This window comes from Triticum urartu, chromosome 6A (assembly GCF_056163025.1).
Source record: "Triticum urartu cultivar PI428250 chromosome 6A, HENAU_Tu73, whole genome shotgun sequence".
In the NCBI taxonomy this organism is placed as follows: Eukaryota; Viridiplantae; Streptophyta; class Magnoliopsida; order Poales; family Poaceae; genus Triticum; species Triticum urartu.
The window spans coordinates 540,108,131-540,134,061 of NC_141878.1; positions in this window are offsets into that span (position 1 = coordinate 540,108,131).

Here is a 25,931-nt window from a genome sequence, read left to right on the forward strand (position 1 = left end):
CTTTTATTATCTATATTACATGGGATGTTGTGAAGATTGCCTAACTTGCGACATTGCTTTCAATGCGGTTATGCCTCTAAGTTGTGCCTCGACACGTGGGAGCTATAGCCGCATCGAGGGCGTTACATCGGTGCCCCTTGAGACAATACCTCGACATTGTTCGTAGGGCGAGGAGAGGAGGCGGTTGGAAGTGATTCGCTATTCATATCCGACGAGTCCAAGGAACCGTCCGACGAGGATACGTCGATATGGGCTCGGGGCGGACTGCATAATCATATTCAACGTTAGGAGAAGCAGTGCAACAAAAGTATGCTATGAGTTACTCTGGTATCCGAATACTTACGACTTCTCCAGGGGCTTGGCCCTGAGTAACCACTTGTCTTCGCCGTTGGCGGCGGTGGTGGAACAGTCCGGAAGGAGAGTCCTTCCCTTCTTGGACCCTTCGGCCTCCCCGGTTGGGGCGGCCTTCCTTTTCTTGTCTTCCCCGGCTGGAGGGGGAGAATCTTCATCTTCCTCCTCCTCGTTTTCACGGGAGGAGTGCATCTCAGAGTTATTGGACGATGAGTCCGATACCACTTGGCGCTGGGAACTCTTTCGGGTTCCTGTGGCCTTCTTCTTGGTCTTCTCCGGCACCTCATAAGGAGCCGGAGTCCGCATCTCCGTCAGGAGAGCGTCTGCAGGGTCTTCGGGCAGAGGGGCCGGACAGTTAATCTGCTCCGATGTCTCCACCCAGTCGTGTCAAAGGCATGGGAGCTCAGACCTCGCACATGGTTAAGCTATGGGAAATAAATACCCTACCAGATGTATAGAACTTACCGGATTCGCAGGGCGCTTCGCGCTTAGCCCGTGGTCCTCGGTAAGAGAAGGGGGGACCTCGGCGCCCTTGAACAACACCTTCCAGACGTCCTTATGCGTCGTGTCGAAGAGCTCGCGTAGAGTCTGGTGATGGGCCGGGTCGAACTCCCATAAGTTGAAAGCCCGTTGCTGACACGGGAGGATCCGGCGGAAGAGCATGACCTGGACTATGTTGACAAGATTGAGTTTCTTGCCTATCATGTTCCGGATACACTTCTGGAGTCCGTCCAGCTCTACCGATGAGCCCCAGGACAGGCCCTTCTCCTTCCAGGAAGTGAGCCGAGTGGGGACTCCGGATCAAAACTCGAGGGCCGCCGCCCAGTTGGTGTCGCACGGCTCGGTGATGTAGAACCACCCCGATTGCCACCCTTTTATGGTCTCCACGTAGGAGCCCTCGAGCCATGTAACGTTGGGCATTTTGCCCACCATGGCTCCGCCGCATTCCGCTTGTTGGCCACCTACTACCTTAGGTTTGACATTGAAGGTCTTCAGCCATAGGCCGAAGTGGGGCCGGATGCGGAGGAAGGCCTCACACACGACGATGAACGCCGAGATGTTGAGGATGAAATTCGGGGCCAGATCATGAAAGTCCAGCCCATAATAGAACATAAGGCCGTGGACGAATGGATGGAGGGGAAACCCCAGTCCGCGGACAAAGTGGGTGAGGAAAACCACCCTTTCGTAAGGTTCCGGGGTAGGGACGATCTGCCCCGCGGCTGGCAGCCGGTGCGCAATATCTGCGGCTAAGTTTCCGCCCCCGCGTAGCTTTTTGATGTCCCCCTCCGTAACGGAGGAGACCATCCACTTGCCTCCCGCTCCGGACATGTGTGGAGAGGGTTGAGGAGAAGGATGTGGACTTGGGCGCTGGAGCTTGAGTGCGCGAGAATGGATGAGCAAGGAGGAAGAAGGCGTGGGTATAAAAAGGTGAACCCTTATCCCTTTATAAGGGTGGACTAAACTATGCGCCCCCACCAGCCTGGTAAAACTCGCTTATCCCCCAAGCGTTGTAATTGATGGCGCGGTTGGGTTACCCACGTCCGTATTGATGGGAATCCCGTAATAAGGGGACACGATCTCTGCTTCGACAAGACGTGCCAAGGAAACCGCCTCGCGAAACACGCTGAGGTTGGTTGTGAAAAACAATTCGAATGGTGACCTGGCTGTGGTGTGATGTCACGCTGCGGAATGCGTTGGCAGATTAGATTTGTGAAAATATTATTCTCTCTACGGTTGTATGTGGAACTTGTTTTGCAGATACGGACACGATCCTCGTGTTCAAAATCTTCTATGAAGTATTCGGAGGAGGAACCCGCCTTGCAATGCCGAAAACAATCTGCGCGCCGGAGTCATCGTCATTGAAGCCTGGTTCAGGGGCTACTGAGGGAGTCCTGGATTAGGGGGTATCCGGACAGCCGGATTATATCCTTTGGCCGGACTGTTGGACTATGAAGATACAAGATTGAAGACTTTGTCCCGTGTACGGATGGGACTCTCCTTGGCGTGGAAGGCAAGCTTGGCAATACGGATATGTAGATCTCCTTCCTTGTAACCGACTCTGTGTAACCCTAGCCCCCTCCCGTGTCTATATAAACCGGAAGGTTTAGTCCGTAGGACCAACGACAACAATCATACCATAGGCTAGCTTTTAGGGTTTAGCCTCTTCGATCTCGTGGTAGATCAACTCTTGTACTACTCATATTATCAAGAACAATCAAGCAGGACGTAGGGTATTACCTCCATCAAGAGGGCCCGAACCTGGGTAAAACATCGTGCCCCTGCCTCCTGTTACCATCCGCCTAGACGCACAGTTTGGGACCCCCTACCCGAGATCCGCCGGTTTTGACACCGACAGTGGCTTTGCCACAAATACGATGTCAACTACATGATCATGCAAGGCAATATGACAATGATGGAGCGTGTCATAATAAACGGAACGGTGGAAGGTTGCATGGCAATATATCTCGGAATGGCTATGGAAATGCCATAATAGGTAGGTATGGTGGCTGTTTATAGGAAGGTAAATGGTGGGTTTATGGTACCGGCGAAAGTTGCGCGGTACTAGAGAGGCTAGCAACGGTGGAAGGGTGAGAGTGTGTATAATCTATGGACTCAACATTAGTCATAAAGAATTCACATACTTATTGCAAAAATCTACAAGTCATCAAAAACCAAGCACTACGCGCATGCTCCTACGGGGATAGATTGGTAGGAAAAGACCATCGCTCGTCCCCGACCGCCACTCATAAGGTAGACAATCAAAGAAATACCTCATGCTTCAAATTTGTTACACAATAGTTACCATACATGCATGCTACGAGACTTGCAAACCTCAACACAAGTATTTCTCAAATTCACAACTAATTTACTAGCATTACTCTAATATCACCATCCTCATGTCTCAAAACAATCATCAAGCATCAAACTTCTCATTGTATTCAACGCACTTTATATGAAAGTTTTTATTATACCCATCTTGGATGCCCATCATATTAGGACTAGTTTTATAGCCAAAGCAAATTACCATGCTGTTCTAAAAGACTCTCAAAATAATATAAATGAAGCATGAGAGATCAATAATTTCTATAAAATAAAACCACCACTATGCTCTAAAAGATATAAGTGAAGCACTAGAGCAAAATTATCTAGCTCAAAAGATATAAGTGAAGCTCTGATTCATGCGTGTATCTCCCAAAAGGTGTGTATAGCAAGGATGATTGTGGTAAACTAAAAAGCAAATACTCAAATCATACAAGACGCTCCAAGCAAAACACATATCATGTGGTGAATAAAAAGATAGCCTCAAGTAAAGTTACCGATAGACGAAGACGAAAGAGGGGATGCCTTCCGGGGCATCCCCAAGCTTAGGTTTTTTGTTGTCCTTGAATTTTACCTTAGGGTTCCTTGGACATCCCCAAGCTTAGGCTCTTGTCACTCTTTATTCCAAAATCCATCAAATCTTTACCCAAAAACTTGAAAACTTCACAACACAAAACTCAACAGAAAATCTCATGAGCTCCATTAGTATAAGAAAATAAACCACCACTTTAAGGTACTATAATGAACTCATTATTTATTTATATTGATGTTAAACCTACTGTATTCCAACTTCTCTATGGTTCATACCCCCCGATACTAGCCATAGATTCATCAAAATAAGCAAACAACACACAGAAAACAGAATCTGTCAAAACAGAACAGTCTGTAGCAATCTGGAGGTTTCAATACTTCTGTAACTCCACAAATTCTGAAAAATTAGGATGACCAGGACAATTTGTATATTGATTTACTGCAGTTGGAATTGGTATTTTATCGCTCTCTGGTAAAAATGAAAAAAATTCGTGAGTGCATACTTTCTGTCTTTATCAGCAAGATCAAACAACAATCACCCAAGAAGATCCTAAAGGCTTTACTTGGCACAAACACTAATTAAAACATAGAAAACAAAATCATAACAGAGGCTAGATAAATTATTTATTACTAAACAGGAACAAAAAGTAAAGAACAAAAATAAAATAGGGTTGCCTCCCAACACGAATAGATCTAGGTATTGTCATCTTCAGCATGCAATCCATAAGTGGCTCTCATAATAGATTAATAAGGAAATTTATTTTTTTTCCTAGGAAAGTGTTCCATGCCTTTCCTTAAGGGAAATTGGAATCTAATATTTCCTTCTTTCATGTCAATAATTGCACCATTTCGTTCTAAGGAAAGGTCTACCAAGAATAATAGGACATGTAGGATTGCAATCTATATCAAGAACAATGAAATCTACGGGCACATAATTCCTATTTGCAACAATAAGAACATTATTAATCCTTCCCATAGGTTTCTTAATGGTGGAATCCGCAAGATGCAAATTTAAAGAACAATCATCAAATTCACGGAAACCTAGCACATCACACAAAGTTTTTGGAATCGTGGAAACACTAGCAGCCAAATCACATAAAACATAGCATTCATAGTCTTTAATCTTAATTTTAATAGTAGGTTCCCACTCATCATAAAGTTTTCTAGGGATAGAAACTTCTAGTTCAAGCTTTTCTTCATGGGATTGCATTAAAGCATCAACGATATGTTTAGTAAAAGCTTTATTTTGATTATAAGCATGAGGAGAATTTAACATGGATTGCAACAAGGAAATACAATCTATCAAAGAGCAATTGTCATAATTAAATTCCTTAAAAATCCAGAATAGTGGGTTCATTGCTATGTAAAGTTTTAACCTCTTCAATCCCACTTTTATTAATTTTTGCATCAAGATCTAAAAACTCCGAATCATTGGGACACCTTTTAACTAAAGTTGACTCATCTCCAGTCCCATCTTTATAAAGATTCATATTGGAGAACAAGGATTTAATAGGAGTCACATCAATCACTTTTAGATCTTCATCATTATTATTATGAGAACTAGAAGAACACGCTTTCACAAAGCAATCTTTTTTAGCACGCATCCTAGCGGTTCTTTCTTTGCACTCAATAATGGAAATTCTCATGGCTTTGAGAGACTCATTGATGTCATGCTTAGGTGGAATAGATCTAAGTTTCTAAGAATCCACATCAAGAGAAATTATATCCACGTTCCTAGCCAATTCATCAATCTTAAGCAATTTTTCTTCAACCAAAGCATTGAAATTCTTTTGTGAATTCATAAATTATTTAACACTAGTCTCAAAATCAGAGGGCATCTTATTCTATCCATATTTCCACTCAAAACATTACTCTCTTCAATCGCATGAACTTTTTTACTAGTGGTTCTTTCGGTGTGCCATTGAGAGTAATTAACTGTAATATTGTCTAGGAGTTTAGTAGCTTCTCGTAAAGTGATTTCCATAAAAGTGCCTCCCGCGACCGAATCTAAAAGATTTCTAGAAGCAAAATTCAATCCGGCATAATTTTTTTGTATAATCATCCACAAATTCAAACCATGTGTAGGGCAATTACATATCATTAATTTAATCCTCTCCCAAGCTTGTGCAACATGCTCATGATCAAGTTGCTTAAAATTCATAATTTCGTTCCTAAGAGAGATGATCTTAGTGGGAGGAATATACTTAGAGATAAAAGCATATTTGCACTTATTCCATGAATCAATACTATTTTTAGGCAAAGAAGAGAACCAAGTTTTAGCATGATGTCTAAGCAAAAACGGAAATAGCTTCAATTTAACAATATCATTATCCACATCTTTCTTCTTTTGCATATCACACAAATCAACAAAGTTGTTTAGATGGGTAGCGGCATCTTCACTAGGAAGGCCAGAAAATTGATCTTTCATAACAAGATTCAACAAAGCAGTATTAATTTCACATGATTCTGCCACTGATGCGACTCTACGTACACCGAACGTTTGCTTCCAACTAGAAACGAGAAATAAAACTACGTTGTGGGTATGAAGGGGATAACTTTGCATGATATCGGGGAGCTAAAATATGAAAGTAGGTGCTGTGATCATAAAGTTAGAATATATTACTAAATATTATAAATAGCGAGTGTGGAATAATGATGGATCGGTGTGCAGAATTGTCTTAGGCAATTGTTAACAAGACCGGTGGTCGTCATTGCAATTTCATATGAGGGAGAGGCATAAGCTAACATACTTTCTCTTCTTGGATCATATGCACTTATGATTGGAACTCTAGCAAGCATCCGCAACTACTAAAGATCATTAAGGTAAAACCCAACCATAGCATTAAAGCATCAATTCCCCTTTATCCCATACGCAACAACCCCCTTACTCGGGTTTATGCTTCTGTCACTCAAGCAACCCACTATAAGCGAATCATGGATGTATTGCAACACCCTACAACGGGAATCCCTCACACTTGCACGACATGGAGGGCACAATAGGACATCACCAAAAAAACATACAACTCATACCAATCTAGATCATCAATCAGCCCAAAGACAAAGGATATCTACTTAAAACATCATAGGATGGCAACACATCATTGGATCATAATATGTGGCATAAAGAACCATGTTCAAGTAGGGATTACAGTGGGGTGTAGGAGAGTGGACCACGTAAAAGATATGAGGACGGTGATGATGATGGTGATGTTGATGAAGACGATCACCGCGGCGATGATTCCCCTCCCGATGGCACTCCGGTGCCACCGAGAGAGAGGAGGATAGGTTCTCCCCCTTGTGCTTCCTCCTCCATGGCCTCCCCCTGGATGGGGAGAGGTTCTCCCTCTGGTCATTGGCCTTCATGGTGATGATGGCCCTCCGGGATCCTCCTCCATAGCCTCCGGTGATGATGGCCCCCTCCGGCAGGGTGCCAGAGAGGGCCTAGATTGATTTCTCGTGGCTACAGAGGCTTGCGGCGGCGGAACCTCTGATCTAGGTTATTTTTGGGGCTTTCTGTATTTATAGGAATTTTTGGCGTTGGTTTCACGTCAGGGGGGTCTCCGAGTCGTCCATGAGATAGGGGTCCACGCCTAGGGGGGTGGGGCGTGCCCCCACCCTCATGGACGGCTCGGGACTCTTCTGGCCCAACTCTTTTACTCTGGGGGCTTCTTTTGGTCCATAAAAATCATCAGAAATTGGCACGTCAATTGGACTCCGTTTGGTATTCCTTTTCTGCAATACACAAAAACAAGGGAAAAACAGAAACTGGCACTGGGCTCCAGGTTAATAGGTTAGTCCCAAAAATCATATAAATGCATATAAAACATCTAAGATGGATAATATAATAGCATGAATACTTCATAAATTATAGATACGTTGGAGACGTATCAGCATCCCCAAGCTTAATTCATGCTCGTCTCGAGTAGGTAAATGATAAAAGAAATAATTTATGAAGTGTGAATGCTAGCAAGTGTATAATTTTCATCAATGATAGTTCCAATCACTTTTTCTATCATCATTAATATCATAACATTAGCTCAACTCATGAAACTTCTCATGATCAAGTAACAAGATATTCACATGTTAAAGTATATATATATCATAAACTTTCTTGAAAACTAACAAACCATGCTCTTAGTCATCAAACAATTGCAATTCATATTATTTCCGGGAAGGGTCTATGTAAGAGCTTTGATTCAGCAAACTCCACATACTCAACTATCATTTAATCTTTCACAATTGCTAACACTCATGTGATATTTATGGGTTCAAAGTTTTAATCAGACACAGAGAAAGATAGGGGCCTATAGTTTTGCCTCCCAACCTTTTACCTCAAGGGTAATGTCAACAATAATAATTTATGAGAACCTACATCCAAGTGGATATATATATTCGGATCGATCCAACACAAAGTGCTTGCCAAAGGAAAAAGTGTAAAAAGGAAAGGTGATGACCACCATGACTCTTGTATAAGGGTACAAGATAAAAGTAAAAGATAGGCCCTTTGCAGAGGGAAGCACATGTTGTCATGCACTTTTATGGTTGGATGCACAAAATCTTAATGCAAAAGAACGTCACTTTATGTTGCCACTTGTGATATGGACCTTTATTATGCAGTCCGTCGTTTTTATTTCTTCCACATCACAAGATCGTTTAAATATTATTTTCTCCACATTAATAGATCATACATATTTAGAGAGCAATTTTTATTGCTTGCAACAATGGCAACTTACTTGAAGGATCTTACTCAATCCATAGGTAGATATGGTGGACTCTCATGGCAAAACTGGGTTTAAGGATATCCGAAAGCACAAGTAGTATCTCTACTTGGTGCAAAGAATTTGGCTAGCATGAGGGGGAAAGGCAAGCGCAACATGTTGGATGATCCAAGACAATATAACATTTCGGATATAGGAAACCATAACCCATTAAGTTGTCTTCCTTGTCCAACATCTACCTTTTAGCATGTCATATTTTAATGAGTGCTCAAAATTGCAAAAGATGTCCAAGATAGTATATTTATATGTGAAATCTCTCTTCCTTCAATATTCTTTCATGAATGGTTCAAATGACCAATTCTGCGTTTGCTAACTTTCAATAAGTTTACTACCTATACTTATTATGTGTGAAGTCATTACTCCCCATGTTATAAGCATATGAAACGTATTTAAATTCATATTTATGATATTCAATTCATTCAACCATTTACTCATAGGATATATGTGAAGCACGTGAGTAAATGACAAACTACTCCAAAAAGATATAAGTGAAGAACACTGAGTAGTCAAATAATTAACTAGCCATGGGAGGATTCTTTTTTATTCAAGATTTCAGATCCAATGATTTTATTCAACAGACAGTAAAATTTAAAATACACTCCAAGCAAAACACATCATGTGACGAATAAAAATATAGCTTTGAGTAAGGTATCCTGATAGTTTTGAAGACGAAAGAGGGGATGCCTTCCGGGGCATCCCCAAGCTTAGGTGCTTGAGTCATCCTTGAATATTACCTTGGGTTGCCTTGGGAATCCCCAATCTTAGGGTCTTTCCACTCCTTATTCTCCTCATATCGATATCTCACTCAAAGCTTGAAAACTTCAATCACACAAAACTTAACGGAACTTCGTGAGATAGGTTAGTATGATAAAGAGTAAACCATTCACTTTGGTACTGTCAAAGACAAGATTAATAATTGTTCTCACTCAATGCCTACTTTACTATATCATTTCTACAATTTATATTGAGAAATATAAGCCATAGAAAATAGAAAACAAGCAAACTATGCAATGAACACAGAACCTGTCAGAAACAGAACAATCTGTAATGATCTGAACAGCAACATACTTCTGATATTCCAAAAATTATGAAATAAATTGGTGGACGTGAGGAATTTGTCTATTAATCTTCTGAAACAAGAATCAACTCAATCGCAATCTTCTGTAAAAAATGACAGCTAATATCGTGAGTGCAAAGTTTCTGTTTTTACAGCAAGATCACATTAACTTTCACCCAAGTCTTACCAAAGGTCTTACTTGGCACTTTATTGAAAAAAGCTATAATAAATGATTACTACAGTATCTTAATCATGAGAACACACAAAAACAGTAAGGGTAAATATTGGGTTATCTCCCAACAAGCGCTTTTCTTTAATGCCTTTTAGCTAGGCATGATGATTTCAATCATGCTCACATAAAAGATAAAAATTGAAACATAAAGAGAGCATCATGAAGAATATTACTAGCACATTTAAACCTAACCAACTTCCTATGCCTAGGGATTTTGTGAGCACAAAATTTATGGGAACAAGAATCAACTAGCATAGGAAGGCAAAACAAGTATAACTTCAAAACTTTAAGCACATAGAGAGGAAACTTGATATTATTGCAACTCCTACAAGCATGTATTCCTCCCTCATAATAATTTTCAGTAGCATCATGAATGAGTTCAACAATATAACCATCACATAAAGCATTCTTTTCATGATCTACGACCATATAAATTTTACTACTCTCCACATAAGCAAAATTCTCCTCATTCGGAATAGTGGGAGCAAACTTCTTCTAAATCCACTTTAGATGATAGTATTATTCATACTCCAAAAGATATAAGTGAAGTTAATGGAGCATCCTACATATAGACTAACCAATATCAAAGCTCAAAATATATAAGTCAAGCACACGAAGCATTCTATAAAACCATACTCAAAAGATTTAAGTGAAGCACAAAGTGCAATTCTATGAGATCATACTTAAAAGATATAAGTGAAGCACATGAAGCATTCTATAAATCAATGAAGGGATATCTCATACTAGCATGGTTCTTAAAGGAAAAGCAAAAAACACAAAGGACACAAATCATGTGAACAAAACAAAAACTGAGGTATACCGATAATGGTTGAAGAAGAAAGATGGGATGCCAACCGGGGCATCCCCAAGCTTAGATGCTTGAGTATCATTAAATATTTACTTGGGGTGCCTTGGGCATCCCCAAGCTTAGATGCTTGAGTATCATTAAATATTTACTTGGGGTGCCTTGGGCATCCCCAAGCTTGAGCTCTTGCCCCTCTTTATTCTTCTCACATTGGTAACTCCTCGTTCTACGAACACTTCATCCACACAAAATTTTAACAATAACTTTGTGAGATCCGTTAGTGTAATAAAGCAAATCACTACCTTTAGGTACTATCGCAAACTTATTTCAATTTCATATTAGAACTATATCTACTGTATTCCAACTTCACCATGGTTCATACCCCCCGATACTACCCATAGATTCATCAAAATAAGAGAACAACTCATAGAAAATAGAATCTGTCAAAAACAGGACAGTCTATAGTAATCAGGAAGTTTAGTAAACTTATGTAACTCCAAAAAATTCTAAAAAAATATGAAAATTTAAAAAGTTTGTACAGAACTAATGTGCAAAAAGTTTTAGACCCATTTTACTTTCTAGTAAAAAAAATGTAAAATCACGCGCTACAGCTAAAGTTTCTGTTTTTGTACTGCACAAAGTAAACAAGCAATCTAATCATCCTAAAACCAAAGCTTGGCACATTATTTTTATAATACAATGGATATATACAAGGGGATAATTATTTTCAGAGAAGCTTCCATGAAAATGTTTACATTGTTTCCATGAGCATGGACACAAGTGTTCAAGGTCGACCCTCATTTCTCCAATGCATAACCTTCCAATCACTTCTCTTATTGAAAAACTTTTTAGGTATGAGAGGCAAGTAAATTTTTTTGTATTTTCATTCTTTAAAAAAATTGTATGTTTCACGCACAACTAAATAGAAACAAAAAAAGGAAAAAAATCTATTTAGTGAAGAAAGCAAACAAGCATACACAAGAATATCAACCCCACACTATTGCTCCTCGGCAACGGCGCCAGAAAAGAGCTCGATAGTCCCCAAGTGCAGGGAATCATCGTAGCAATTCCCAAAGGTGGAAGTGATAAGTATGGAGTGTTGAACCCACAAGGAGCTAAAGGTAAGATCAATATTCTCTCAAGTCCTATCTGCCACAGATACGACTCTACGTACACCGAATGTTTGCTTCCAACTAGAAACGAGAAATAAAACTACGTTGTGGGTTGATACGTCTCCGTCGTATCTACTTTTCCAAACACTTTTGCCCTTGTTTCGGACTCTAACTTGCATGATTTGAATGGAACTAACCCCGCTGTTTTCAGCAGAATTGCCATGGTGTTATTTTTGTGCAAAAATAAAAGTTCTCAAAATGACCTGAAAATCAACGGAGAATTATTTTGGAATATATAATAAATATTGGAAGGAAGATCCACGTCAGGGAGGCCTCCACCTGTCCACGAGGGTGGGGGGCGCGCCCCTTCCTCGTGGGCCCCCTGATGCTCCACTGACCTCAACCTGGACTCCATATATTCACTTTCGGGGAGAAAAAAACCAGAGAGAAGGATTCATTGCGTTTTACGATACGGAGCCGCCGCCAAGCCCTAAACTCTCTCGGGAGGGCTGATCTGGAGTCCGTTCGGGGCTCCAGAGAGGGGAATCAGTCACCATCGTCATCACCAACCATCCTCCATCACCAATTTCATGATGCTCACCGCTGTGTGTGAGTAATTCCATTGTAGGCTTGCTGGACGGTGATGGGTTGGATGAGATTTATCATGTAATCGAGTTAGTTTTGTTAGGGTTTGATCCCTAGTGTCCACTATGTTCTGAGATTGATGTTGCTATGACTTTGCTATGCTTAATGCTTGTCACTAAGGCCCGAGTGCCATGATTTCAGATCTGAATCTATTATGTTTTCGTCAATATATGAGAGTTCTTGATCCCATCTTGCAAGTCTATAGTCACCTATTATGTGTTATGATCCCTTAACCCCGAAGTGACAATAATCGGGATACTTACCGGTGATGACCATAGTTTGAGGAGTTCATGTATTCACTATGTGTTAATGCTTTGTTCCGGTACTCTATTAGAAGGAGGCCTTAATATCCCTTAGTTTCCAATAGGACCCCGTTGCCATGGGAGGGTAGGACAAAAGATGTCATGCAAGTTCTTTTCCATAAGCACACATGACTATATTCGGAATACATGCCTACATTACATTGAAGAACTGGAGCTAGTTCTGTGTCACCCTAGGTTATGACTGTTACATGAAGAACCGCATCCGGCATAGTTCTCTATCACCGATCCATTGCCTATGAGCTTTCCATATATTGTTCTTCGCTTATTTACTTTTTCGTTCCTATTGTTATCATCACTACAAAACACCAAAAAAATTACTTTTGCTACCGTTACTTTTGCTATCATTACCACTACTATCATATTACTTTGCTACTAAACACTTTGCTTTATCCAGGTGTGGTTGAATTGACAACTCAGCTGCTAATACTTGATAATATTCTTTGGCTCCCCTTGTGTCGAATCAATAAATTTGGGTTAAATACTCTACCCTCGAAAACTGTTACGATCCCCTATACTTGTGGGTTATCAAGACTATTTTCTGGCGCCATTGCCGGGGAGCATAGCTCTATTCTTTGAGTCACTTGGGATTTATATCTGCTTATCATTATGAAGAACTTGAAAGATCCAAGATCCAAAATTTATCCCTCAACTACGAGGGGAGGTAAGGAACTGCCATCTAGCTCTGCACTTGATTCACCTTCTGTTTTGAGTAAGCTTGCGACCCCTAAACCTGCTTCTACTATTAATTCTGATATGTCGCATGTTATTGATGATGCCATTTCTGCTATGCATGATACTTATGATGAAACTACTTCTATGCTTGATACTACTATGCCACTTGGTGAATTTCTTGATGAACAACTTGCTAGGGATAGAGAGAATGAAATTATTGAAACTGATAATATTGATGAAAGTGATGATGAAGATTCTCCCCCTAGATATGAATTGCCTATTGTTCCTGAGGGTTATCTAATGGCTGGAGAAACTGCTAAAGACTTTCTTGCTTGCAATGATAGGAGTGATCTTAAGAAACTATAAGCTAAGCTGAAACAAAAAACTCTGAATTCTAGAATGAAATATGATCCTGCTTATGCTACTTCACCTATCTTTGTTACTGATAAGGATTATGAATTCTCTGCCGACCCTTATATAATTACTTTGGTTGAATCCGATCCTTTCTATGGTTATGAATCTGAAACTGTTGTGGCACATCTTACAAAATTAAATGATATAGCTACCCTGTTCACTAATGATGAGAAAACTCGCTATTATTATATCCTTAAATTATTTCCGTTCTCATTAAAGGGTGATGCTAAGATATGGTTTAATTCTCTTGATCCTGGTTGTGTGCGTAGTCCCCAAGATATGATTTATTACTTCTCTGCTAAATATTTCCCTGCTCATAAGGAACAAGCTGCTTTAAGGGAGATATATAATTTTGTGCAAATTGAAGAAGAGAGTCTCCCACAAGCTTGGGGGAGGCTTCTCCAATTACTTAATGCTTTGCCTGATCATCCTCTTAAGAAAAATGAAATACTTGATATCTTTTATAATTGACTAACCGATGCTTCCAGAGACCACCTGGATAGTTGTGCTAGTTGTGTTTTCAGGGAAAGAACACCAGATGAAGCTGAAATTTTATTGAATAATATGTTGACTAATGAAAATGATTGGACACTCCCTGATCCAATTCCTGAACCAACTCCTAAGCCAACTTCAAAGAAGAGGGGTATTCTATTTCTCAGTCCTCAAGATATGCAAGAGGCAAAGAAATCTATGAAAGAGAAAGGTATAAAAGCTAAAGATGTTAAGAATTTACCTCCTGTTGAAGAAATACATGGTCTTAATTTACCGCCTGTTGAAGAAACACATGGCCTTGATAACCCGACACAGGTAGTAAAGGTAAATTCTCTCTATAGATATGATAAAGCTGAAATCCCTCCTACTAAGTTTGCTAGCCAATGCTTAGATGAGTTTGATAACTTTGTGGTTAAGCAAGAAAACTTCAATGCTTATTTTGGTAGAGAATTAAAACACAATGCTTATATGATTGAACACTTGAGTGATTATATGGCTAATGTTAAAGGTGAACTTAAACTTATTAGTAAACATGCTTCTATGGTTACCACTCAAGTAGAACAAGTACTTAAAGCTCAGAATGATTTGCTCAATTAATTAAATAGTAAGAAAAATGATAATGTCATTATAGTTATGACTAGAGGTGGTAAAATGACTCAGGAACCTTTGTATCCTGAGGGCCATCCTAAGAGAATTGAGCAAGATTCTCAGAGAAATAATATTGATGCAGCTAGTCCTTCTAAGAAGAAGAAAAAGAAAAATGATAGGACTTCGCATGCTTCTAGTGAACTTGTTGTAGACACACCTGAGAATCCCAATGATATTTCTATTTCTGATGCTGAAACACAATCTGGTAATGAACATGAACCTAGTAATAATGTTAATGATGATGTTCATGTTGATGCTCAACCTAGCAATGATAATGATGTAGATATTGAACCTACTATTGATCTTTATAACCCACAATCAAAGAATCAACGTTATGATAAGAGAGACTTTGTTGCTAGGAAGAACGGTAAAGAAAGAGAACCATGGGTTCAGAAACCCATGCCTTTTCCTCCTAAACCATCCAAGAAAAAGGATGATGAGGATTTTGAGCACTTTGCTGAAATGATTAGACCCATCGTTTTGCGTATGCGATTGACTGATATGCTCAAAATGAATCCTTATGCTAAATATATGAAATAAATTGTTACAAATAAAAGAAAGATACGGGAAGCTGAAATTTCCACCATGCTTGCTAATTATACTTTTAAGGGTGGAATACCAAAGAAACTTGGAGATCCAGGAGTACCCACTATACCATGCATTAAAAGAAACTATGTTAAAACTGCTTTATGTGATCTTGGAGCCGGTGTTAGTGTTATGCCTCTTTATATCGTAGCCTGGATTTGAATAAGTTGACACCTACTAAAATATCTTTGCAAATGGCTGATAAATCAACTGCTATACCTGTCGGTATTTGTGAGGATGTGTCTGTTGTGGTTGCAAACGTTACTATTTTAACGGACTTTGTTATTCTTGATATTCCCGAGGACGATAGTATGTCCATTATTCTTGGAAGACCCTTTTTTAATACTGCAGGGGCTGTTATTGATTGCACCAAAGGCAATGTCACTTTTCATGTTAATGGTAATGAGTATACGGTACACTTTCCGAGGAAACAACCTCAAGTCCACAGTATCAATTCTATTGGAAAAATTCCATCGATTATTTTTGGAGGTTTTGAATTTCCTCTTCCTACTGTCAAGAAGAAATATGATATTCTTATTGTTGGGGATGTGCATATCCCCGTTGAGGTAACCTAGTGTTATTCGAAAATTCTCCGGTTCCATGTTATTCAGAATGAGTTTGTTAACAAGACCTGATCAACCTTGTTAGTGGATTCCTTTTGATGAGCATGAGATGGATGAATTTAGAAAATACAACTCTCTATACCCTTTTTTACTTTGTGTTATTTATATTAAATAAAGCAAAAATAGTAATTTCTGTCTGTTTTTTGAATTATCCATGCAATAAAAAATACTTCGAAATTATAAGTTCTCCAAAGGCCCTGAAAATTAAATATGATTTTTTCTAGAATATTTGAGAATATCTGGCACTGAAAACACAACAGGGGGAGCAAGCACCTGGCCACGAGGGTGGAGGGCGCGCCCTACCCCCTGGGCGCCCCCCTGCCTCGTGGGCCCACGGTGCCTCCCCTCCACTTATTCCAGCTACCACACACTCCTTCTTCCTCCCACAAACACCACCAACCAGTTCAAACCCGAGTCCAAGCTCATCTTGCTGCCATTTTCGATCTCCTTGCTCAAAGCACCTCTCACAAAATTGCTTTGGGAGATTGTTCCTTGGTATGTGACTCCTCCAATGGTCCAATTAGTTTTGTTCTAGTGCTTTATTAATTGCATATTTTTGCTGCTTAGGTGACCCTATTCTTGAGCTTGCATGTCAAATTTATGTGGTCAAGAGTAGTTTTAATGCATGATATATCCTCTAGGCACTTGTGGGAGTAGTTGCTATCAATTTTGTTGAGTTTGGTTCACTTTTATTTTGAAGTTACTAAAATTTCAGAAAATTTTCAGAGGAAGAAATATGTTCAAGAAAAATGTACCAAGGTGGTCCTTCAAGGAAGCAAGGACCCAGGCTCGCAATATGCGATGCCAATGATGAACCACCGAGGGAAGCTCAGGTGCGGGCTTGTGAATGGCCGTCAGAGGACTTTATGGATCGAGCAGGAATCAAGGAAGAATTTAACGCATATGTGCGTAATGCTGATCTTGACAGCTCCGAGGCAGATAAGTGCCGCCAGTACCACTATATCACTGATTCCTTTGTGAGAAAGTTTGAATTTTCATCATCATGCAATTCTCAAACTGTCATATTTGATATGAAAATTCTTATACTATGGACTTAGAGGATTTTAATACTGCTTGCAAACTTCCACAATGGGGTAGTCCTAATGAACCTCACAAATCTGAATTTAGAGATTTTCTTGCTAGTATAACTGTGGGGGAATCTAGAGATATAACACAAGTTACCATAGGGAGCATTCATTTGCCTGCTATACATTATTTTGCTCTCTTCATAGGTAGGTGCATAAATGGTAAGGATGAATCATGTCACATGTGTGTCCCTGACCTCAATGTTCTCAGGAGTGCTGTATTAGAAGATAAACATTATAATTTGGGAGCCATCGTTGCACGTAGGTTGCATAATAATAGGTTTAATGGAGGTTTCTTTGGTGGAATTTATGCAACCCATCTAGCTAATTTTCTTGATATACCCATACGTGGGTATGATATTGAGTTGCCTCCTGTTTATTTAGATTATGAGGCTATGGTTCATCATCAGTTTGTTGAGAGGAACAACCAGTTCCTCCAGTACCGACTAATCTTTGACAGACGACGCACCTATCACGTCGCTCTCCTTGCTCCTTCTTTCTTTTACTCTCAGGCAAAAGGGAGATATGTTATAACCAGGGAGGATGCAGGCGAGTATAAGAGGAGGACGGAGACGGCTCGTCTCCAAGCAGCATCTCATGAGGCAATAGCTGCTGCATCTCAGTACGACCCCAACTATTACTATGGATATCCGCCAGGCCAACCGTGGCCATAGACGAACTTAGGCCAAAAGCCTAAGCTTGGGGGAGTACGTATTTCTCATCGACATTACATTTATATTCACACACTCATTGCTAGTTGTCGGTGCTCATACTTTTTCATTGTATCATCCATGCTAGTTTATTTTCCTTTTTATGCTTTCTTCTTGTGTGTTCGATAAACCTTAGAAAAACGAAAAAAAAAATAGTTGTAGCTTTCAGCTAGTTTACTTTCCATGCTTTTAGTAGTAATTAAAAAGAAAACCCAAAAAGATTTCTCGTTCTTCTTTTGCTTGCTGGGAGCTTTTCCGTGTAAATAGTTTTATTTCTTTTCTTTGGGGGTCGAGAGGAGAAGACCATAATTAAAATGTTAAAGTGGCTCTTATATGCATTATTGATTGACCTGACAAAGAGCCCATACTACCTTGTCTTATCTCTTGAATTGAATGCTTGAAGTTTCCAGCTTAGTCCAATGCACGTGCACTATTATTATTATCCACACTGTTCGGTCATGCAAGTGAAAGGCAGTAATGACGATTATATGATGAACTTATTGAGATGAGAAAAGCTGGTATGAACTCGACCTCTCTTGTTTTTGTAAATATGATTAGTTCATCGTTCCTGATTCGGCCTATTATGAAAGAAACATATTTGCAATGACAATTAGAGATTATAGTTGCTTATGCCATGCTTAATTAGCTAGGAGTTTATAATGGTTTACCTTGCGTGCCAACATGTTATTAAAATGGTTGTGATGTGGTATGATAGGGTGGTATCCTCTTTTGAATGATTCGAGTGGCTTGACTTGGCACATGTTCACACATGTAGTTGAAACAAAATCAACACAGCCTCTACAATATTTATGTTCATGGTGCATTATATCCTACTCATGCTTGCATTCGGTGTTGATTAATTTTAATGCATGTTCGTGACTATTGTCGCTCTCTAGCTGGTCGCTTCCCAGTCTTTTGCTAGCCTTCACCTGTACTAAGCGGGAATACTGCTTGTGCATCCAATTCCATAAACCCCAAAGTTATTCCATATGAGTCCACCATACCTACCTATATACGGTATCTACCTGCCGTTCCAAGTAAATTTGTATGTGCCAAACTCTAAACCTTCAAATAAACATTCTGTTTTGTATGCTTGAATAGCTCATGTATCAACTAGGGCTGTCCGTATCTTCCATGTTAGGCGGGTTATTCTCAAGAGGAGTGGACTCCGCTGCTCACTCACGAGAAAATGGCTGGTCACCGGGATGCCCAATCCCATGCTTTACGCAAATCCAATCAAAATAATTGCAAACAAAACTCCCCCGGCACTGTTGTTAGTTAGAGGAACTTGTTGTTTCGAGCAAGCCATGGATTGATGCTTGTTGGTGGAGGGGGAGTATAAACTTTACCATTATGTTTGGGAACCGCCTATAATGTGTTTAGCATGGGAGATATCGCCATCTCTCGGTTGTTATGTTGACAATGAAAGTATACCACTCAAAATATTATTCATATCTATTTCAAAACTGAGCGCTGGCACCTCTACAAATCCCTTCTTCCCTCTGCGAAGGGCCTATCCATTTACTTTTATGTTGAGTCATCATCCTCTTATTAAAAAGCACCAGTTTGAGAGCACCACTGTCATTTGCATCCATTACTGTTAGTTTACATTGAGTATGACTTGACTGGATCTCTTTTGCCATGAATTACAATGTCTAGTCAGTCCTTGATCTTTAAAGGTGCTCTGCATTTATGTTTTGCAGTCTCAGAAAGGGCTAGCGAGATACCATCTTGTTATATCATATCATGATTGCTTTGAGAAAGTGTTGTCATCCGAGATTTATTATTATTGCTCGCTAGTTGATTATGTCATTGATATGAGTAAACATGAGACTAAATGTTATTGTGAATAAAGTTAGTTCATAATCTTTGCTGAAAACTTGAATGCTGGCTTTATATATTTACAACAACAAGAGCAAACGGAGTTTGTAAAAGTTTTTCTTTATCACTTTCAGTTTATCAACTGAATTGCTTGAGGACAAGCAAAGGTTTAAGCTTGGGGGAGTTGATATGTCTTCGTCGTATCTACTTTTCCAAACACTTTTGCCCTTGTTTTGGACTCTAACTTGCATAATTTGAATGGAACTAACCCGGACTGACGTTGTTTTCAGCAGAATTGCCATGGTGTTATTTTTGTGCAGAAATAAAAGTTCTTGGAATGACCTAAAAATAAACGAAGAATTATTTTGGAATATATAATAAATACTGGAAGGAAGATCCACGTTAGGGGGGCCTCCACCTGTCCACGAGGGTGGGGGCGCGCCCCCTGCGTCGTGGGCCCCCTAACGCTCCACCGAGCTCAACCTGGACTCCATATATTCACTTTCGGGGAGAAAAAACCCAAAGAGAAGGATTCATCGCGTTTTATGATACGGAGCCGCCGCCAAGCCCTAAACTCTCTCGGGAGGGCTGATCTAGAGTCCGTTCGGGGCTCCGGAGAGGGGAATCCGTCGCCATCGTCATCACCAACCTTCCTCCATCACCGATTTCATGATGCTCACCGCCGTGTGTGAGTAATTCCATCGTAGGCTTGCTGGACAGTGATGGGTTGGATGAGATTTATCATGTAATCGAGTTAGTATTGTTAGGGTTTGATCCCTAGTGTCCACTATGTTCTGAGATTGATGTTGCTATGACTTTGCTATGCTTAATTCTTGTCACTAGGGCCCGAGTGCCATGATTTCAGATCTGAACCTATTATGTTTTCGTCAATATATGAGAGTTCTTGATCCTATCTTGCAAGTCTATAGTCACCTATTATGTGTTATGCTCCGTTAACCCCGAAGTGACAATAATCGGGATACTTACCGGTGATGACCATAGTTTGAGGAGTTCATGTATTCACTGTGTGTTAATGCTTTGTTCCGATACTCTATTAAAAGGAGGCCTTAATATCACTTAGTTTCCAATAGGACCCTGCTGCCACGGGAGGGTAGGATAAAAGATGTCATGCAAGTTCTTTTCCATAAGCACACATGACTACATTCGGAATACATGCCTACATTACATTGAAGAACTGGAGCTAGTTCTGTGTCACCCTAGGTTATGACTGTTACATGATGAACCGCATCCGGCATAATTGTCTATCACCGATCCATTGCCTACGAGCTTTCCATATATTGTTCTTTGCTTATTTACTTTTTCGTTGCTATTGTTATCATCACTACAAAACACCAAAAATATTACTTTTGCTACCGTTACTTTTGCTATCATTGCCACTACTATCATATTACTTTGCTACTAAACACTTTGCTGCAGATATTAAGTTATCCAGGTGTGGTTGAATTGACAACTCAGCTGCTAATACTTGAGAATATTCTTTGGCTCCCCTTGTGTCGAATCAATAAATTTGGGTTGAATACTCTATCCTCGAAAACTGTTGCGATCCCCTATACTTGTGGGTTATCATGGGTATGAAGAGGATAACTTTGCATGATATCGGAGAGCTAAAATATGAAAGTAGGTGCTGTTATCATAAAGTTAGAATATATTACTAAATATTATAAATAGAGAGTGTGGAATAATGATGGATCGGTGTGCGGAATTGTCTTAGGCAATCGTTAACAAGACCGGTGGTTGTCATTGCAATTTCATATGAGGGAGAGGCATAAGCTAACATACTTTCTCTTCTTGGATCATATGCACTTATGATTGGAACTCTAGCAAGCATCCGCAACTACTAAAGATCATTAAGGTAAAACCCAACCATAGCATTAAAGCATCAATTCCCCTTTATCCCATACGCAACAACCCCCTTACTCGGGTTTATGCTTCTGTTACTCAAGCAACCCACTATAAGCGAATCATGGACGTATTGCAACACCCTACGACGGCGATGATGATGGTGATGTTGATGAAGACGATTACCGCGACGATGATTCCCCTCCCGATGGCACTCCGGTGCCACCGAGAGAGAGGAGGAGAGGTTCTCCCCCTTGTGCTTCCTCCTCCATGGCCTGCCCCTGGATGGGGAGAGGTTCTCCCTCTGGTCCTTGGCCTTCATGGTGATGATGGCCCCTCCGGGATCCTCATCCATAGCCCCCGGTGATGATGGCCCCCTCCGGCAGGGTGCCAGAGAGGGCCTAGATTGATTTCTCATGGCTACAGAGGCTTGCGACGGCGGAACTTCTGATCTAGGTTATTTTCTGGGGGTTTATGTGTTTATAGGAATTTTTGGTGTCGATTTCACGTCAGGGGGGTCTCCGATTCGTCCCCGAGATAGGGGCCCACGCCCAGGGGGTGGGGTGCGCCCCCACCCTCGTGGACGGCTCGGGACTCTTCTGGCCCAACTCTTTTACTCCGTGGGCTTCTTTTGGTCGATAAAAAATCATCAAAAATTGGCACGTCAATTGGACTCCGTTTGGTGTTCCTTTTCTAAAATACTCAAAAACAAGGGAAAAACAGAAACTGGCACTGGGCTCTAGGTTAATAGGTTAGTCCCAAAAATTATATAAAATAGCATATAAATGCATGTAAAACATCTAGGATGGATAATATAATAGCATGAATACTTCATAAATTATAGATACGTTGGAGACGTATCAATGTATTAGTGATGTTATCTATATGATACTATTCGGGATGTGTTAGTGATAATATTCGACGATGTATGGACGCAAGATGATTTACTATTGCTTATTGAATGCATGCTAATTAGAATACTTATTTATTTTACGATTTGGTTTTGCTTATTGAATGCATGTCAATATGAGTCCTATAAGATATTTTGAAATATTTTTTCTCATATTTCAACCATTGAAATGCAATGATCATCAAGTTTGAATGCTCATAAGATGTAGATAATAAAAACATGTATATCTTGTGTTGCTCCTGTGAGTGTCCTATGTTTTGTCGGAGTGTTGATTCATTTCCATTCCGGCAAATTTTAGGCGCTCGATATGTCCTATTTTAGCAAAGGTCATGCCGGATTTTTCTGTGAATTTTGGCATGACTTGTGCTAGAATATGTAGGAAATATCGAGTGCCCCGGATTTGTGTGTTGAGTATCCTGGTAGTTGCTTTTGATCGATTTTCAATTAATGTTTCAACTATGAACATAAAAAATGTCCGACGATGAAAGGATTTCAGTATTTGTGAATACTACGAAGACGAGCGCAGCCTGTGCGACAGAATCTTCCTAGATGATGATTGGCACTTCAGCATCAAACTGGACGAGAGCTTCGAAGGGGATACAGTAAGTCACAACGACAAGTCTTTTTTCATAATTAAGTATGACATATGCTTCAACTTATAATTTTTTTACTATGCTACTAGCGTATCCCCTGCCATGCAAGAGTTTTTGTCTTGGATAAGATATGTTTCAGTCCTGTGAAACCTATGTAGGTAAAGAGAGTTTACTTGAAGACCGAGCATGGTTATACTTTCCATGCAAAATTATACAACGCAGACACCTACACCTATTTTGAATGCAAAACTTGGCAAGCACTATGCAAGACTTATGCATTTTAGCCTGATATGGTTACCACCTTTGATATTCGTCCGGAAGATGATATTGAAGGTAATATCGACATCTGGGTCGATGTGCAAATGCCTCCAGTTATACCATTATGTAAGTTTCCCCAACCATATTTATGTCTTCGATATTATTTAATCAAAAATAGTTGACAACTAATTTCTATTGACAACTTATTTCCATTCAAGCAAACATGTTCGACGCTTGGTAGACATGACCGTCCACTGTCCTGGGGCTGAACTAAATTGCGAGGAGATAAGTCATTATGTTTCATGGCTTGAGGATCTTGATGCTGTCAAGACAAATTATTTTCCTGGACTTAAAAATCTTAGTACTCAAAACGTGCGACCAATAGTGATCATATTGAACTATGGTCACATCTATTTAGGAAAGATGGTAAGATTTTTACTATTAGTCCTCAGTGCATCTTTTGCATACATTATTTTTTAATCTAAACTTCATTGCTAAGTATGTTACTATACAATGTTCTTCAACAGGGACTCCCGATGACAGTTGTGCCTCAGTGGATCGAGACTAAAGGTCGCATTCCAATGATTAGCTTACGACCAAGACATCCTACATTGCACATGAGTGCATTCAGGATTTCTAGAACCGAGGAATGCTTAATAGTGCAAGACCGGAGAAGAATTGTGAATGATCGCAGAGAAGTACTAGGAGGCAGCAATAAGAAGCGCAGCCCACGATTAGGAGACAAGTTCATCTGCATGCTCCAACATGATGAAGCAGGAGTGCTACACATGTTCTATGCTATTTTACCTGAGAGAGAGCAGCAGGAGTGATTAGCTAGCTATAGTAATTTTGAAGATGTTGATGTGCTACACTATGACTATGATGATTAATGTCGGGTGGTTGGTGCGACATATGCCAATGGATGGCTTATCATTGTGGGAGCCAATAAAACATCGCCGGTGCCTGGAAACAGGATAAGGTGAAGACATGCACGCCGGCGAATCTTACCCAGCTTCAGGGCTCTTCGTGGAGATAACACCCCTAATGCTGCTCTGCGGGGTCTCCGCATGATCACTAGCTCGATGGGTAGCTACAGAATGCTCCTTGAGCTGTTCGGTGAAAGGATGAAGGAGGGCCAGGCCAGCCTGGTCCTCTTCTCCTTGCGGTGTCTAAAATCTATCCAAAGAGCGATCCCCCTGCATGGGGACCCTGGGGGGTTTATATAGGCCTACCCCCCAATGGTACAATGGTAATCCGGCTGGGTGTGGGCCCTAGCCGTCTGTGACTACGCCCGCCGGCTTCTCCGCCGACTGGTGGGGCCCGCCGACTGGTGGGCCCGCCGGCTGCCGACCCTTTGGTCGACAGGCCGGCCCCACCGCTCGGGGGTCCTGTCGGGGGCTGGTTACTGTTGCCTCGCCCCTGGTGACGATGGCTTTGTCGTGGTAAGCATGGCTACAGTGCCGCCGCGAGGCGGCTCATCACTGTAGCCTTACCTTCTCTTGTCTCCTTAATGAAGCACCTCCTTGGAGGGAGAGAGCCGGCCGGCTGTTGGAAGCCGGCCATACCCTTGGCCGACTGTGGGAAGCCTGGCCGCCTTTGGGATCTCCCTGACCGAGGGGGCCCGCCACCCATGGGTCGTACTGACCGCTCGCCGTGGGTGATGTCACGATCATCGTGGCAACAATGCCGCGCCGGACGGGTGATGGCCGCCCTGTACGGTGCACTGTGGCCATGCGTGCGCCGGGATTCGGGGGTGGCAGGCTTTACTGTAGCCACGCCCCATCTTGTCACCGTTATGTGGGTGCAGACTCTGAGGGCAAGATCTTAGCCGCCTGCTGAGGGGGCGGCTCCTGGGAGTCGGCCCTTTTATGGCCGGCTTCTGGAAGTCGGCCTTCTCGTGGTCTTGTTTCTCAAGGATTTCAGGGCTGGGCCGCCTTTGCGCAGCCGGCTTGAGAGGTAGCTGGCTGGGGGAAGGCGGCCCCATGTCTTGGACGCTTGGAGGCTTGATCGGCCTATAATTTTTCTGAAGTACCAGAGGAAGCCGTCTAGGCTACCCGTGGTCATTTACTCCGACAGTAGTCCCCAAAGCTGGTTGGGCTCCGAGGCAGAAAAAAGACGAGGAGCTCAGTCAGCTTCCTATCTTGCAGAGCCAGGAACTAGGAGCCGGTTTCGACTAGGCACGCCGTCTCCTAGAGATCTCGAAGCTTGAAGGTGGGCGCCAGACGGCGCGCGAGTCCGGCTATGAGCTGACCATTCATCGTCAGCGCGCCACGTGGCATCCTCCGGCTGGAGGGGCCTGCCAGCCCACGCGCGTGACAGGACACCGCCGCAGTCTCGGGCCCGCCACTACAAGGCCTCGGCCCATGCGCGGATCTTCTGCGGCTTGGGCGGACCGCGCACGCCCCAGCGGCGGTTTCCGCATGTCGTAATGGTGCAATAATCGCGGGGCGTAGGGGAGTGGGTGCAGTTAATCCCACATCCCCCCACGTCCTGCCTCCTCGGCTTCGCCGCACGAGGCTATAAGTAGGGGGAGAGGAGGGGAGCGCCAAACGCTCGCGCGCTCTCCCTCGCTCTGCCCCCTCCTCCTTCTTCCTCCTCTCGTCACG